This window comes from Pinus tabuliformis, chromosome 7, assembly GCF_031772625.1.
Source record: "Pinus tabuliformis cultivar Carrire ecotype Pingquan chromosome 7, CPIR1, whole genome shotgun sequence".
NCBI lineage: Eukaryota > Viridiplantae > Streptophyta > Pinopsida > Pinales > Pinaceae > Pinus > Pinus tabuliformis.
This window is the reverse complement of record NC_142293.1, coordinates 346,673,311-346,687,990: the sequence shown is the minus strand read 5'-3', so window position 1 is coordinate 346,687,990 and position 14,680 is coordinate 346,673,311. Positions and strand designations below refer to the sequence as shown.

Sequence of the window (14,680 nt, the reverse complement as noted above, 5' to 3'; positions counted from 1 at the left end):
GCTGCCCACTCCATGATGGTCCTTATCTTTTCTGGATCTACTACTATGCCTTCCTTGGAAACAACATGTCCCAAATAATGAACCTTTGTCTGAAATAAGTTTCACTTGCTAAGCTTGGCATACAACTGACGCTCTCTTAGCAATCTCAACACTGTTGCTAAATGCTCGACATGTTCTTCTTCATTCTTGGAGTATATCAAGATGTCATCAATGAATACAATAAAAAACTTGTCCAAATAAGGATGCAACACACTATTCATCAAACACATAAATGTAGTTGGGGCATTAGTCAAACTGAATGGAACTACAAAGAACTCATAATGCACATACCTGGTCTTGAAATCAATCTTGTAGATATCCTCTTCCTTGATGTGTACCTGATGGTATCCTGATCTCAAGTTGATCTTAGAGAACATTGTTTCGCCCTTAAATTAATAAAAAAAATCATCAATCCTCGACAATGGGTACATGTTCTTGATCTTCACCTTATTCAACTGCCTGTAATCAATACACAATCTAAGAGTACCATATTTTTCTTTACGAACAACATTGGTGCACCCCAAGGTGATACACTTGGCCTAATGTACCCCTTTTCAAGCATCTCCTTTAACTACAATTTCAACTCTACTAGCTCTGGGGTACTCATCCTGTAAGGTGCCTTCGATGTTGGTGCTACCCCTGGCACCAACTCAATAGAGAAATCTACTTCCCTATGAGGAGGTAGCTCTGGAATCTCTACTGGAAACACATCCTGATACCGTTGTAATATAGGGTGCCTCTTGAATATTTTTGCATCCTCAACATATTTACCCTTGTCACTAAATATATGCATTGCAAACATCACACACCCTTTTTTGAAACTACGCTTAGCTTGCATAGCGGTAACCATCCTCACTGATGTAGGCTTCTTCTTTCCCTGCAAAATTCTATTTTCCCCATTATCATCTAGGCACTCAATGGCCTTGTTGAAGCAATCCACTTTGGTCCTGTGAAGGTAAAACCAATCCATACCCAAAAGCATGCTATACAATCCCAATGGTAGTACATTCAGATGTGATGTTGTAGGCATATCATTTAACTCAAATGCAAAAGCTCTTACCCAATGGTGAACTCTCTTCCTTGTACCTATAGCCAACTATACTAACTAAGATTTTGCATTCACTTCTTTTCTCAAACCACACTTATCCACCAGATCAGGATTAATATAATTATAATTAGATCTAGGATCAATCAAAATAGAAACAACTTGATCACAAAGCTTAATGTCCATCTCAATGTTAGATACCTGATGATCCGCCTGCCTGTTGTCCACAATTGCATAAATCTAAGGAATGTTATGACCAACATCCCCAACTGTATGTGCCTCCTGAGCACTATAGATTTTGGGTCTACCACCCTGATACTGCAGACAATCCCTCTTATGATGATCCTTGCCACATATCCAACATTGCAACAGTGCTCTACCATCGCCTCTATTCTGCTGATCTCCATGTCCCTTCTCAACTAGATTAAACTTCTTGTAAGGGACCACATTTTCTTTCTCACGTGCATCTTGAGGTATTCCCCACTTTGGTGGCCATTTTCCTTTAATTGTCTCAATTCCTTTCAAGTCACGCTTAGGCTCAACTTTGTGCTTCGACTGCTCATAACAATGTTTCAGCTTTCGGATGGCCTCCTCCAATGATCTAGGCTCATTGAACTTAATCTGGTCTCTATATGCTGCTGGCAGTCTACTGATGATTCTCTGAACCTTGGCCTTCTCCTCCTTGAGGTAAGGCACATATTTCAATAGTTCCAAGAACCTACTAGTATACTCATCATCTGTCATGGAACCCATCTACAACTCATAAAACTCCTTAGCTCTGTCATCATAGTACCTTTCTGACAAATACTTCTTCTTGAAGAGCCTCTCAAACTCATTCCAAGACAAGTCATCTTCTCGAATACCTTTAACATTCTTCACATCCTCCCACCAGATATATGATTTCCCTTAAGACTAAAAGTGGCTATCTTTGCTTTCATGTTCTCAGTATAGCTATGCAATTGAAAGAATTTCTTCAACCCAAGCAACCATGCCTCAACATCTTCTGACTTCTTCATCTCTCCATTGAATGTAGGTGTATTTTCTTTCTTAAAATCATCCGACAAATATCCCTTGTCACTCCTCCTATAAGGATGATAACGATGACTATCATAATGCCTGTTAGAACCAGAACTAGAATAGTACTTGTGTCTATCACCCCTGCTATCCGGAGTTGTCCAAGAACCTGCCATCTCTGATTGTGTCCTCTTTATCTGACCTATACTCACCATGAGACCTATTGCCATATGCCCCATTAGTTATATCCTCCTGCTTATGGTTGATCCTAAGTGGTCCCTGTCACTGCAATTCTGACAAACTCTGAGATATCACTGCATTTACCTCTGCTTGTTTCTCTTATGCCTATATGATTATGTATTTGTTTGCTTTACAACTCCTTATTTTTGCCTTTAAGCTTCTTAGTGTGTCTGCCAAATGAGAAGAGTGCCCAATACCACACCGCTCATCTGATCCATAGGGAGTTTCTTGGGAACTATAGTCTACCATCTTGCTAGTCATATTTGATATTCTTCTTGCAAGGTATATCATGTCAGCTAAACCAAATCACAATGAACCAATGTACCTTAGCATAATTAGGGGAGGATAACTCATTTGCAGGATCAACAAATCAACGTAATACATGTATAAATATATAATCATGAAAGCATATAGAAATATAACACATAATTATATAAGCATATAACCATCATTCTAGCTAGAGTCCAGCCATCAATGCATGACCATATCAACTACACATACCATGACCTCATACATGACAACAACCACCACATCATTGTATGCTTGACCACATGTGAATACTAACAATGCATAATCAACCATACACTCACGATGACACACTCCACAACAACACCGTTAACTTCCCATGGAAACCTCACTGCAACCATAACCCATACCATACAAATACAACAAGCACATGGTCTTACAACACGAGAAACACATATGCAACCGACATAAATGCATGACCAACACACAACCCATCTAGTTTGAGGGGTGAACCATGCTATGATACCACTTTGTGGTATCATATATGACCCAAAGAGAGAGAAAATCGCTCTAATACCACTCTGTAACACCCTCCTCCCAGATCTACCCAAGTAACTGGCCAACCGAGGTAAACATGTGACGAGAAGTTACTATGATATGATTCGAATCCCTATGTGTTAGTTAAGGAAGTGGAATCGACAGAAACCCACAACATAGACCTTTTGTACCTTCTACAGGACTCCAAGAATGCATCCAAGTCATTCCCCTGACCAACCCCTGGGTCCCACTAAGTTTTAGACCATTAAACCCCTAGATGCTCCCTTGATATGGACAAGGGTGCGTCTGGGAGGCTCTAGACACTCACAAAGCAAGGCATGTGTGCATCTGGGGTATTTTCTCCTTAGACTTGTGCCTGTGACTTCGGTATTTGTGCCACTTTTCCAGCCCATAATCCAGGTCACTGCAGAGAAACCCCTATAGCTTTCAGAATCCATAAATTACATGACAACAAGACTTGCAAGCCAACAATTGGCTCTAGGACTAGACCTGGCCATCCCCAACTAGGACTGACATTCTATCAAACACTTGGCATCAATGCAATCTATAGGAAATGAATACAAGGCAGAGCATAAATGATTGATAACTCATATGAGACTTGACAAGAAGGATCACCGCCCTCTTCTCTTAACTGTTTTTACATCAATTAGGTCTTACATCCATTATCCTTTTAGTTACAAGTAAATACATGAAATAACCATGACTATAACCAGTCACATAACTAGGCTTATAACCAACATTAAACCTTGTAAATAACAACTATTAAGGCCACATAATAACAAGTACAAAAGCAAGAGAACTTAGCTTTTATTAACATAGGTGAGAGCTGACCAGGTTCAGGACTTCCACGTACCACTCGACCATAGACATGGATGAACCAAATATTTCTTTAATCCAGTCACCCTTGTGCCATATTCCAAGCATGAATGTCAGATCTCATGGATAAATCAATCCAAAAACAACCAAGGGAATCCAAAGGTTAAACCACCTCCACCCTCACCAAAACCGGCTCCGAGATCACAAAACCAAACCGAGCTTGGAATGCCTCCGAACTCCATCACTATCCTTGAGGAATTGTCTGTCTCCTTGCCTCTCAGGCTTTACCGCAATCCACACTGGATCAATAGGCCCTAAACCGAGATACCACCCTCAGGCTTTACCATGCATCCCGCCAAAATCAGTCTAGGCCTTTGGGAAGTTTCCTGAGACCACCTCCACCCCGAATTCTGAAACCATCCAGCAATTCCAAAGCTCAAAACCGAGAAAAAGTCCCATCACACCATGGCTATCCAGAAAAAGGTAAGGGACTTTTAACTAGGGGTTGTCACAACAACACATTTAGTAGGGTTTGTCATGTAGCAGTGAAACTAAACAATTGTCGATTTTGGATGTGTCAACAACCCCACGTTGAAAGAGTATCAACACGTGATCCTAGGAGTATCAACAACTCGAGAGCCATCATCGCTTTGATAAAATGTAGCTACATGAGTTGCAACAACTACCAGTTGGGTGTATCAACAACTTTAAAACACACGGGAGTAGCAACACTTATTACAAACTCAATATAAACTTGTTTTTTGTTGATGAGGATTTCTCGAGGCCAATGATGCTCCTACATTAATCCCACAGGTTGGGGCCTACATATTGTATTTTACATTGCTTGGAACCAAATATGACATCAAAGGTTTTCTCCCATTTGGGTTTCCACCTTATGTCTCCTTGTGATGCGATGCTTTGTTGTGTTGTCATTTTCTCTTGTCATGCTATTGATATGATGATGCATTGATATAATTAATGACATAATGTTTATGGTTCCTTACTATATCGATGAATGGTTAGGAAAGATTACTAAATTGTGATATTGACCTCACACTAATTCACCCCCCTCTAGGTGTGACTTTTGGGCCAACAAGTGGTACCAGAGCAAGTCATCTTTAGGAACAATTAACTACTAGAAGATGGGTCAAAGTAATATGGACTTAGATGCATCATCAATTATGATTTTGGAATTTGAGCTAGAGGAGATCAAGAGAAAGAATGAAATCCTAATAAAAAAGATTGATGAAGTCAAGAGAGAAAATGAAAACCTAATAAAACATATTGAAGAAGTCAAGAAGTAGTAGGAGGAGAAGAACAACATGGCCAACTATCTCAAGATATAGGTAAATGGAGAAAAACAATCAACCAAGGAATTAAAAAAAAAACTCAACCCAATATAAGCAGCAAGAGGAAAATATCCACGTACCATAGATTCATTTATGGTTATTGTTTTCCATGTAATTCATTTGGTAATAAGGCAATTGCTTGCAAATAAAAGTGCCCATCTAAGATAGATAAGGAGGAAAGTTCTGATCTTATATTATATGCTTAGAAGCAAAAAGATAAGTGGTATGCCAATAGTGGTTGTTCAAGACAAATGACAGGGGGTCAAAGTAAATTTATCAATATTAAAGAAATATAAGAAAAAAAGCAAGTTACAGTGCATCCACCAAAATCATTGGAAAAAGCATGAATACCATCGATGAAGGAAGAAACAATTCATAAGTTTTCTTGTGCATTGAAGGGTTGAAGCAAAATATTTTGAGTGTCAATCGAATTTGAGATAAAAGCTTTGATGTCATATTTGGTTCCAAGCAATGTAAAATACAAAATCTAAAAACAATTAAAGTGAGAGCCAAAGCCATTAGAATTGATAATAATATATATATTTTGGATGATCAAGGATTGGGAGAAACTATGATAAAGAAGATAAGATTGAGTCCCATTTCCTTCAATTTAATTCTAATGAAGAATAAGCCGAGGGTGTTAGAAAGCTCAAAAGAGGAACGAGAAAGGAAAACTAAGTTTTCTTTTCACTATTTTGAATGTGGAAGAATTGGTCACTATGCATCTCAATGTCATTATGCTAAGATGAATGAGAGTGATGATGAATCCAAATTCAAATGCAAGTTTCAAAAGAAGAGGCAAACAGGGAAGAAAAATAAATTTTACTCAAAGGAACAAAGTTACAGTGAAAGTAGTGCAAGTGTTATCAATGAAGAAAGAAATGAAATACTATTCATAGTTGAGGTTGAAGAACCCGAAGCAAGAATGGATATTGAAGGGGAACTTAGAAGTGCTTTGAAGGAAATCAAAACTCTTAGGAAAAGAGAAAGTCAACTAATGCAAGACAAGAGTCTAAATGAAGACACTATTGTTACCCTGAAAGTTGAACTAAAGAAGCAAAAAGAATACATGAATGCCTATATGAATAGTTGAATTAGAAAGAATTTTTTTATGAAATATTGGAAGAGGAAATTGTCCTCTTAAGAGAAGAATTGGAGCAACTTAATTCAAAGTTCGACAAAAGCACTTAGGGAAAATTTTAGGGGCGAAATTTCGCAAATGGGCTATTTTTGGACATTTTTTGAAAAACTATTTGCCAATTTGGTTAAAAATTTGCCTATTTTTTACACATATATGATTAAATGGATGATATTATCCAAACATTTGCAAATTCTAATATTAAATTACATGTTTTTTTATTGATTATTCGCCTACATTCTATATGTATGAATTTCCAAACCAAAATAGTCGCCTACAATACTATATATAGGATAAATATTAAACCCTTTAAAAATACCCTGATTTAAGCATTGATTCTCTACATCACATTCTTAACATGCAAAGGTTTCCACTTATCAAGATAGGTCTTGGCTATTAAGAAGTTGTGGTATCTAAAAATAATGGTCCCCTTGGCTCATCAAGTCCCAAGGAGATTGATCAAAATTTTATAGCATTAAGCAACAACTCACATGAAGATCTAAAGAAAGCAGTACGTTAGGCCAAACACACTCATTTAAATGATGGCCAAGGAAATTATAAAAAGGAGCAATATGTAAGAAATCATGAGAAATGATCCACAAGAAAAATTAATGCACGAAACAATGAACATTAATCACAAAGCATCCACCGTGATTAATGGAACATGTGTCAGAAATCAATAAATGAATATGGCTCATGCTTAGGATGGATAACAAGGAACCATGACTCCTCCAAATTGAACCCGTAGAAGATCGAAATCTCCTTCCTTCCTTCCTCAGGTATCAAAGCAAGTTTCTTGGTTATTACTCATGTACTAAGTTTAAACATAAAGAGCATGATTGCGAGACCAATAATATGGTCATATATAGAGGATATGATCAAGTATCTAGATGGAGATATGTGGACCAAATAAAAAGAATGCCTAAGTCACATCTACAAGTGTTGAAGACCAATGTTGAATGTCACATATGTCATAATGAGGTCCATATAGGGCGAAATTATAGACTTGACTTTGGAAGGTACAATATAGGAAGATTTCCTATAAATGTTGGTAGATGGAGAAGAGGTCAGGGAGGACCTCGATTAGGTATGATTCCTCATATCTAATCTGTTGTAGAAAGATTCTTCAATATCATAACCTGCTAAATAAAAACATGAAATAGAAATTATGAATGGAGTATGTGGACTATGTTTTGATGGTGATATCTCAAATGTAAAAGGAATGCATGATCTCAGGGGGAGTACAACAATAATGGCATTATTATCTTAGGGGAGGGAACATGAACAATCACAAGTAAGAAACAAAAACATAGTGACAAGGGGAGGCTATAACGGAAACATGGTCTCATGGGGAGACTATAAGTTAGCAAGACAAGATCATGGTTTATGACAGGTCCATAGGATCATCCAGGAATAAATACTTATATAGGTTCATCTACATGACATCTTCCTATAGATATATTTGATCCTTTTCCATTGATTTCAAAAGGGGAGATATTGCATACATTTATGTCACCAAGATAGATGGAAGGCATTGCACTTATTCTTGTAGCAGGGAGAGATTGCAGCACATTACTTGGATCCCTTTATTTTCTTTGACATCCAATGACCATCAATGTCTAGGGATGTTTCCGTCAATGACAAAGGGGGATATTATTGCACATAGTGTTGTCATTGATGAAAAAAAGATGTCATTGGTGTCAAAGGGGATGTGCGGACAACAACAATAGGACCATCCTTAATGATCAAAGAAGCAACAAGTCTTTTAGTGAAGCATTATGACAACTTGAACTTTTCCAAGGTCTCATTACATAAGGATATGGGTGCTTAAATTTATTTTAGTTTTTGATGAAGTTAATATGCTCAAAATATATTACAAATAACATGACTGCTAGTTCTCGTTGATACCTTTCCAATGGTATATTCTTCTAAGAAAAACTCCTCTTGGACGAGAAGTTATGGCCTGTTGAAAATCAGTAATAGTTGGCGCAAAAATTAAAATGCTAAACTATAGGTCCAAACCCAAAATATTAATTTGTTAAACATTGTGCAAGTTGGGAGTGAATCCACCTTTGGACAGACATATTAAAGACCAGATGGTAGGAAAGATGCTCAAGGTTTAATTGATCACATTGGACCAATTGTTTGATGAAAAATGGTAGCATATTAATGGATAGTGACACAGGCCTATTAATGTTCAACACAGGGCACAGTGCATACATGGTAGGATGACGTTAACTCACCAATGTGGAGCCACCAAAGGTTGCCACGTGGCTGGCGAATTTGTCATTTTAAGCTATCTAATAGGTACAAAATTGGACGACACGTGGCTCACTCAGGACATTCCACGTGGCCACTATGATGTCATGATAATGTCAACACAAGAATGACCAATGACCCTTCAATTATAGTAATATAGGTTAAGAAGATTTGAATCTCTCGTCCAACATTGAACGTGGTCATATTGTGAATATCGTTGATACAAAGCAATTGGTTTAACTCCTTAAACCATGGGCCTATGATTGACCCTCCCCCCATAGCTTGGGTCCACCAAAATTCTATATATATGACCCAACAAATGTGTGAAAATAATCAATGAAAAGGTGAATAACTCTCTTTGTTATTTTTCATGTGACCAAGTTCAGAGACTTGTATTGTTTTGGTCTGTAATGAAGCTTTTCTATCTCAAAGTAACAAATCTCTAGTTTGTTATGAACCTGAAGAGCTAACCCCATATCCTATTACTCTAACATAACAAAATCTGTTGATTTGGTTCCATTGACTAATTGGTTGAACAATATGTTTTTTCCTTTGTTTTGATTAAAGTTGAGTTTGGAATGGCATATTGATGGAATGCATTCACACCATCCTGAGTAACATATAACAGAGGCCACATTTGACTGATATACATTACGAAGGCACGACCAAGTCAGGCGTGGATCCCCCAAGCATTTTCATTGAGAGATGGTTATATTACATTGTTGGTGTTGTGACATGGAGTGACTCTTGTATGGTTATCGTCGTCAACTCATGCCCAAATGGTTGATCAATCAAGCACATAGACTGTGGTGTTGTGATGAGTTGGCAAACCCTATTGGCATGTCGAATTTTTATGAGGTAGGGTCGCATCGTTGGGCCCACTCCTAGAATCAAAATCTATCATGATAAAAGGACTCAATGAAGGTAACATAACAAGTCAAATACAATAACAGAGTTGGCATGGATGTATGCGTGGTATGTTGGTGGTCGTTGGTTCGAACTTGGTTGTTAATAGGTTTGGGTTAACTTTTATTTTATTTTATATGTAGCCTATTTTGTCTCATCGTTTATAATTTTGGGTGACCTGCACCAAAATCCAGCACACTGTTGGAAGGCGCTTGGAAAAATTATTTATGTAGAACATTTAAGTTAATATAATGTATTATATGGTGATTTTGGGTTTTTGAGGTCAATATTGATTCAAACTTGATTATGGAAGAAGTTAAGTGATCAAGGCTAGGGATAGACGTAACTAGAAGGGTTTGACAGTGTTTTGACTTATGTTTGATGACTATAAGATCTTTTTTTTGTTTGGAAAAAGTTATAAGCATGTTGCAAGAATCTTTGATACATGTAGTAAAAAGGTGAAGGAGAAGTATGTAAGTGACCAGATTATAGTTTTTGTTGGAGCAGAGTTTTTTGACAACCATATGACAACTAGTAATAGAGATTAACAAACATTTTGTGACGAAAATTACAAGTGATGATTACAGGTTGTATGGTAGTACAATGGTTTTAGGTTGAGTTGAAGAGATTGTGATTAATATAGTGGCAGCGTTTATGGCAGTAGAAAAGTGTGTAGGTTGTATTTACAGTTTGTGACATATCACTTATATGTAGATTCAATGATATATTATGATCATGGATCTAGTTTGAAAATGTGATGAAATAAAGGTTCACAAGGAAGCAAATAAAAGAGGTTGAAGCCTCGATCAGGTTGGAGCCTATAGCAGGTTGGAGCCTCAATCAAGTTGTATCCCATAATGAACAATTGCTTGCATCTTTGAGGTCGAAGGCTCCATCAGGTTGTGGCCTACCACAAGTGGCAGTTTGCATATTTTGGGGGTAGTTGACTCTTGTAGGTTTGGGGTTTATAAATTGATGTAAAAGAATTGAAAACTGAACAAAAGAAGAGTTGGTGGTTTTCCACCTAAAAATTTGTGTCTCCTTGTGATGTGTGCTTTTTTTTGTTGTTGTTTGCTCTTATCATGCTACTGATATGATGATGAATTGGTATAATTAATGACATAATGTTTATGGTTCATTACTATATGGATTAATGGTTAAGAAATATTACTAAATTGTGAAATTGACCTCACAATAATTCACCCCTCGTCCCCTCCCAGTGTGAATTTTGAGTCAACATATTCAACCGTGTGTTCGAGAAGATGAGATGTATGACATATTAATGGCTTGCTATGATGAACCACGTTGAGAGAATTTTGTTGTAGAAAGGACTACAAGGAAAATCCTCTCCACAGGTTTTTATTGGCAAATATCCCATAAAGATTCCAAGGAATATGAAATATGTTATGATGCTTGTCAATGCATGGGCCTATTACCAACCCAAGTGAATAACCCATAGGAGAACAATTTTCTCCTAATTGATCAACTCGACAACCAACAACCTTATTATGATCCGCAGATAGTTATGCTTCATATCTCTCCACATATGTTTGATCAATGCTTTCTCTCCCATCTAACATACTTTTTGAAGGAAGGTGGTTCATCTATTACAAGGTATAAAAACCATTTCTATAATCACGTGATTTGATTTCATGTTAAGGAAATTATAATGTGAATTACATGCTTAGATGGATGATTGAACGCTCTTGATTTTATCCTTATTCCCTCGATTCACCTAGGCGGTTATCTTTTTTGTCCGTAGTCTAGTTTGACATTCCTTGAGGCCTTTCCATTCAACTGCTTAGGAGGGACACAAATAGGAGACATTGATTGATACAACATGCCTAAGATAATCCATACTTATCACTTTCCAATAATCCCTTGTATCGAACTTCATTCTTTGGGTTGATTATCATTTGTTACTACACTAGCACCCTCTTATCCTTATATTTGAGCAAGGGCCTAGAATTTTTTTCCCTTAAGAGGTTGATGCAACTAAAAGAAAGATAGAATCATATATAGCCATAATTGAAAGAAGATGTAAAATGGAGAAGATGACTAAGACAATTTAAAGTGCATGGACAAAATCCTAGTCTGAGCTCTACCCCCGTCAATAGCGATCACCTAGTTCCTAGCATATCATGCTTTATCTAAATAAAAGGAACTTATGAATATCCCAACCTTGATGAGAAATAATTTTTTGTATCTTTAAGGGGGGATTCCAAAGCATCAAGCAAGTTGATTACCCAAGCTATGCAAGAAAGAAAAAGAAAATCATTAAAGTAAAAGGTGCATAAAAGGGGCATTGGTAAAAATATTAAAATAATATAATATATTAACCTATCATTAATGTAATGATTTGAGATTTCAAACTTCACATGTATAATGACCCCGAAACATCAAAATCCATTATATCTAACATCCAAAACTCATAAGTCAAAATTAACCACTATATTTTATAAAAAAAAATTGAAATTAATTTCTATATTACTTAACAAAAAATATAATAAGATAAAACTCCAAAACCTTATATATAATAAAAATATAATAATTTTAGACCAATATTTCTATAATCTCACCTCACATAAATAATAATGCAAATAAGTTAGTAAAGTACTTGTGAGTATTAATTAAAAAGTAATTTCTCATTACACTCTATTAGTATTAATTAAAATATTATAGATACATTTTATTAATATTAATTAAAAATAATAAATTCTCATTGACATTTATTTTTTAAATAAAACATTTTAATGTGTTGTTTTACGAGTCATGTTTTTGGTGAAAAAGTACTCGATACACTTTAGTTAGAGATTCATCGAGCACATGTACAAAGAAGCTCTTACAATTATCAATGGAAGATCTACGAGGAAGCTCATAAAAACCAGAATTGAGCGAAAAAGCTATTAAGTGGTTTTCAGCTCCATCTAAGTGGTTTTCGCCTGATGTGTACAACAGTTGTTTCCAATTCGGATGTGAAACCTTTTAACAATTTTTAAATTTTGAATTGAAGCAATATCCATGCTTTCTTGAAATTTTGACTTTCAAAATAAAGTTTCAGAAAAGCTAACCGTTAAGAAAAGCCTAAAAAGATGGCATGATTCACTATATAAAGAACTCATCCACAATTTCATTGATGTATATTTCGTCTTTCTCTGATCTTCTCTCAGGCGTTGGTGGTTTGGCGTGTTATGATTGAATGTGTGGAGCGCTCCCATTTTTTTGTCTGCGTGTTTGTTCTCTCTTTTTTTTTTTTTTTTTTTTTGTGGGGCTATGCCTGTTTGTTTGTGCTGTATGTTATTGTTATTTTTGTGGTTATGCATGGTGTATTTGTGAAATCAGTGCCGGTGAGAGCGAGCGTAGAACAGAGAGGAAAAAATTCTTAGAGAGCGAAAGATTCCGAGGCATAAGTATTTCTGGCCGTTCAATTACTGTACCAAACCGGCCAAGACAATCTCCATTCCTCTTCTGGTTAGATGGATGAGGTGAGGGAGATTTGGATCCGTTTGTTTAAATTTGATTTGATTCCTTAATATCAACCACAGTTGCCATATCGAATTCTCTCATTTCTGATTTAATAACCTTAATTGTTTGCAGACTTTCTGGGCTAATGGTGTATTTTTGTTTATTTAATTTCTGTTTGAAGCTTTTCTTCGATTATGTAAACGTTGCAGAACTCAAGTGTAGATAGTGGAAAAGTATTCTACAATGTATATTGTAGCTCCTTCCCACTGCATCCTTGTGCTTTTTTCAGATTTGGTTTCTTTCAATTAACAGCAATTGCAATATGTGAGTGATTCAATAATTTATTTCTTCATTTTTCTCGGCTGATGGTGCTTTGTTTGTTTAACTCTTTCTGCCTCCAGAGCATCGGCTAACATATAGAGACTATGCAATGGCCAGAGTGAGAATAACTACTATGGAGCAATATTCTTAAGGTACGGTGCAGTTCCTTCTCAATATCTTCTTGCGTGTGTTGTTACAATCAATAACATTTATGATATCAATTTTTTTTGTAGATTTAAAAATTTACAATTAAAAATAAAAATATAGAAGCTATTCTAAATTTGTTGCTAAGTATTTGTTATTGTTATAGAGGTTTGTGCTGTATGTTATTGTTATTGTTGTGATTACGCACGGTGTGTTCGTGAAATCGACGTCTGTGAATGAGAGCGTAGAACAGAAAGGAAATTTTTTCTTGAAGAAGAGCAGAGAGGGAAAGATCCCGAGGCGTAAGTGTTTCTTGCCGTTCAATTGCTGAACCAAACCGGCCAAGACAATCTCCATTTCTCTTCTGGTTGGATGGATGAGGTGAGGGAGATCTGGGTCCGTTTGTAATTTGATTTCTTAATATCAATTGCAATTGCCATATCTAATTCTCTCATTTTTGTTTTAATAACCCTGCAAAATCTCTAATTCTCTCATTTTTGTTTTAATAACCTTGCAAAATCTCTGGGTTAATGGTGGTTTTTTTGTCCGTTTGTAGTTTGATTTGATCTCTTAATATCAATTGCAATTGCCTTATCTAATTCTCACATTCTTGTTTTAATAACCTTGCAAACTCTCTGGGTTAATGGTGGTTTTTTTGTTCGTTTGTAGTTTGATTTGATCTCTTAATATCAATTGCAATTGCCTTATCTAATTCTCTCATTCTTGTCTTAATAACCTTGCAAACTCTCTGGGTTAATGGTGTTTTTTTGTGTATTTATTTTCGGTTTGAAGCTTTTCTTGGACTATATAGAAATTACATCCGGGAAAAAGAGGCAAAAGTTTTTGAAGAGCAGAGAGGAATCGATCCCGAGGCAGAGTTACTGTTGGGTCGTTCGATCACTGAAATAAACAGGCCAAGACAATCTCCATTCCTCTTTTGGTTCGATGGGTGAGGTGAGGGAGATCTGGTTCCGTTTGTAATTTGATTTGATTTCTTAATATCAACAACAATCCCATATCTAATTCTCTCCATTTTATTTTAATACCCTTGCAGACTTTATGTGTTAATGGTGTTTTTTGGTTTATTTATTCTCCCGTTTGAAGCTTTTCTTCGATTATGTAGGCATAACTCTAAGTGTA

At 36.2% G+C, this 14,680-nt stretch overlaps 1 long non-coding RNA gene across 1 annotated transcript; it reads left to right on the top strand.

Moving 5' to 3' along the window:
• The first annotated feature begins 12,824 nt into the window (after window positions 1–12,824).
• On the top strand, window positions 12,825–13,548 carry LOC149247371 (uncharacterized). Its single transcript, XR_016265629.1, has 3 exons — window positions 12,825–13,095; window positions 13,208–13,320; window positions 13,477–13,548. It is a non-coding gene; the product is annotated as an uncharacterized LOC149247371 (long non-coding RNA).
• The last annotated feature ends 1,132 nt before the right edge of the window (window positions 13,549–14,680 follow it).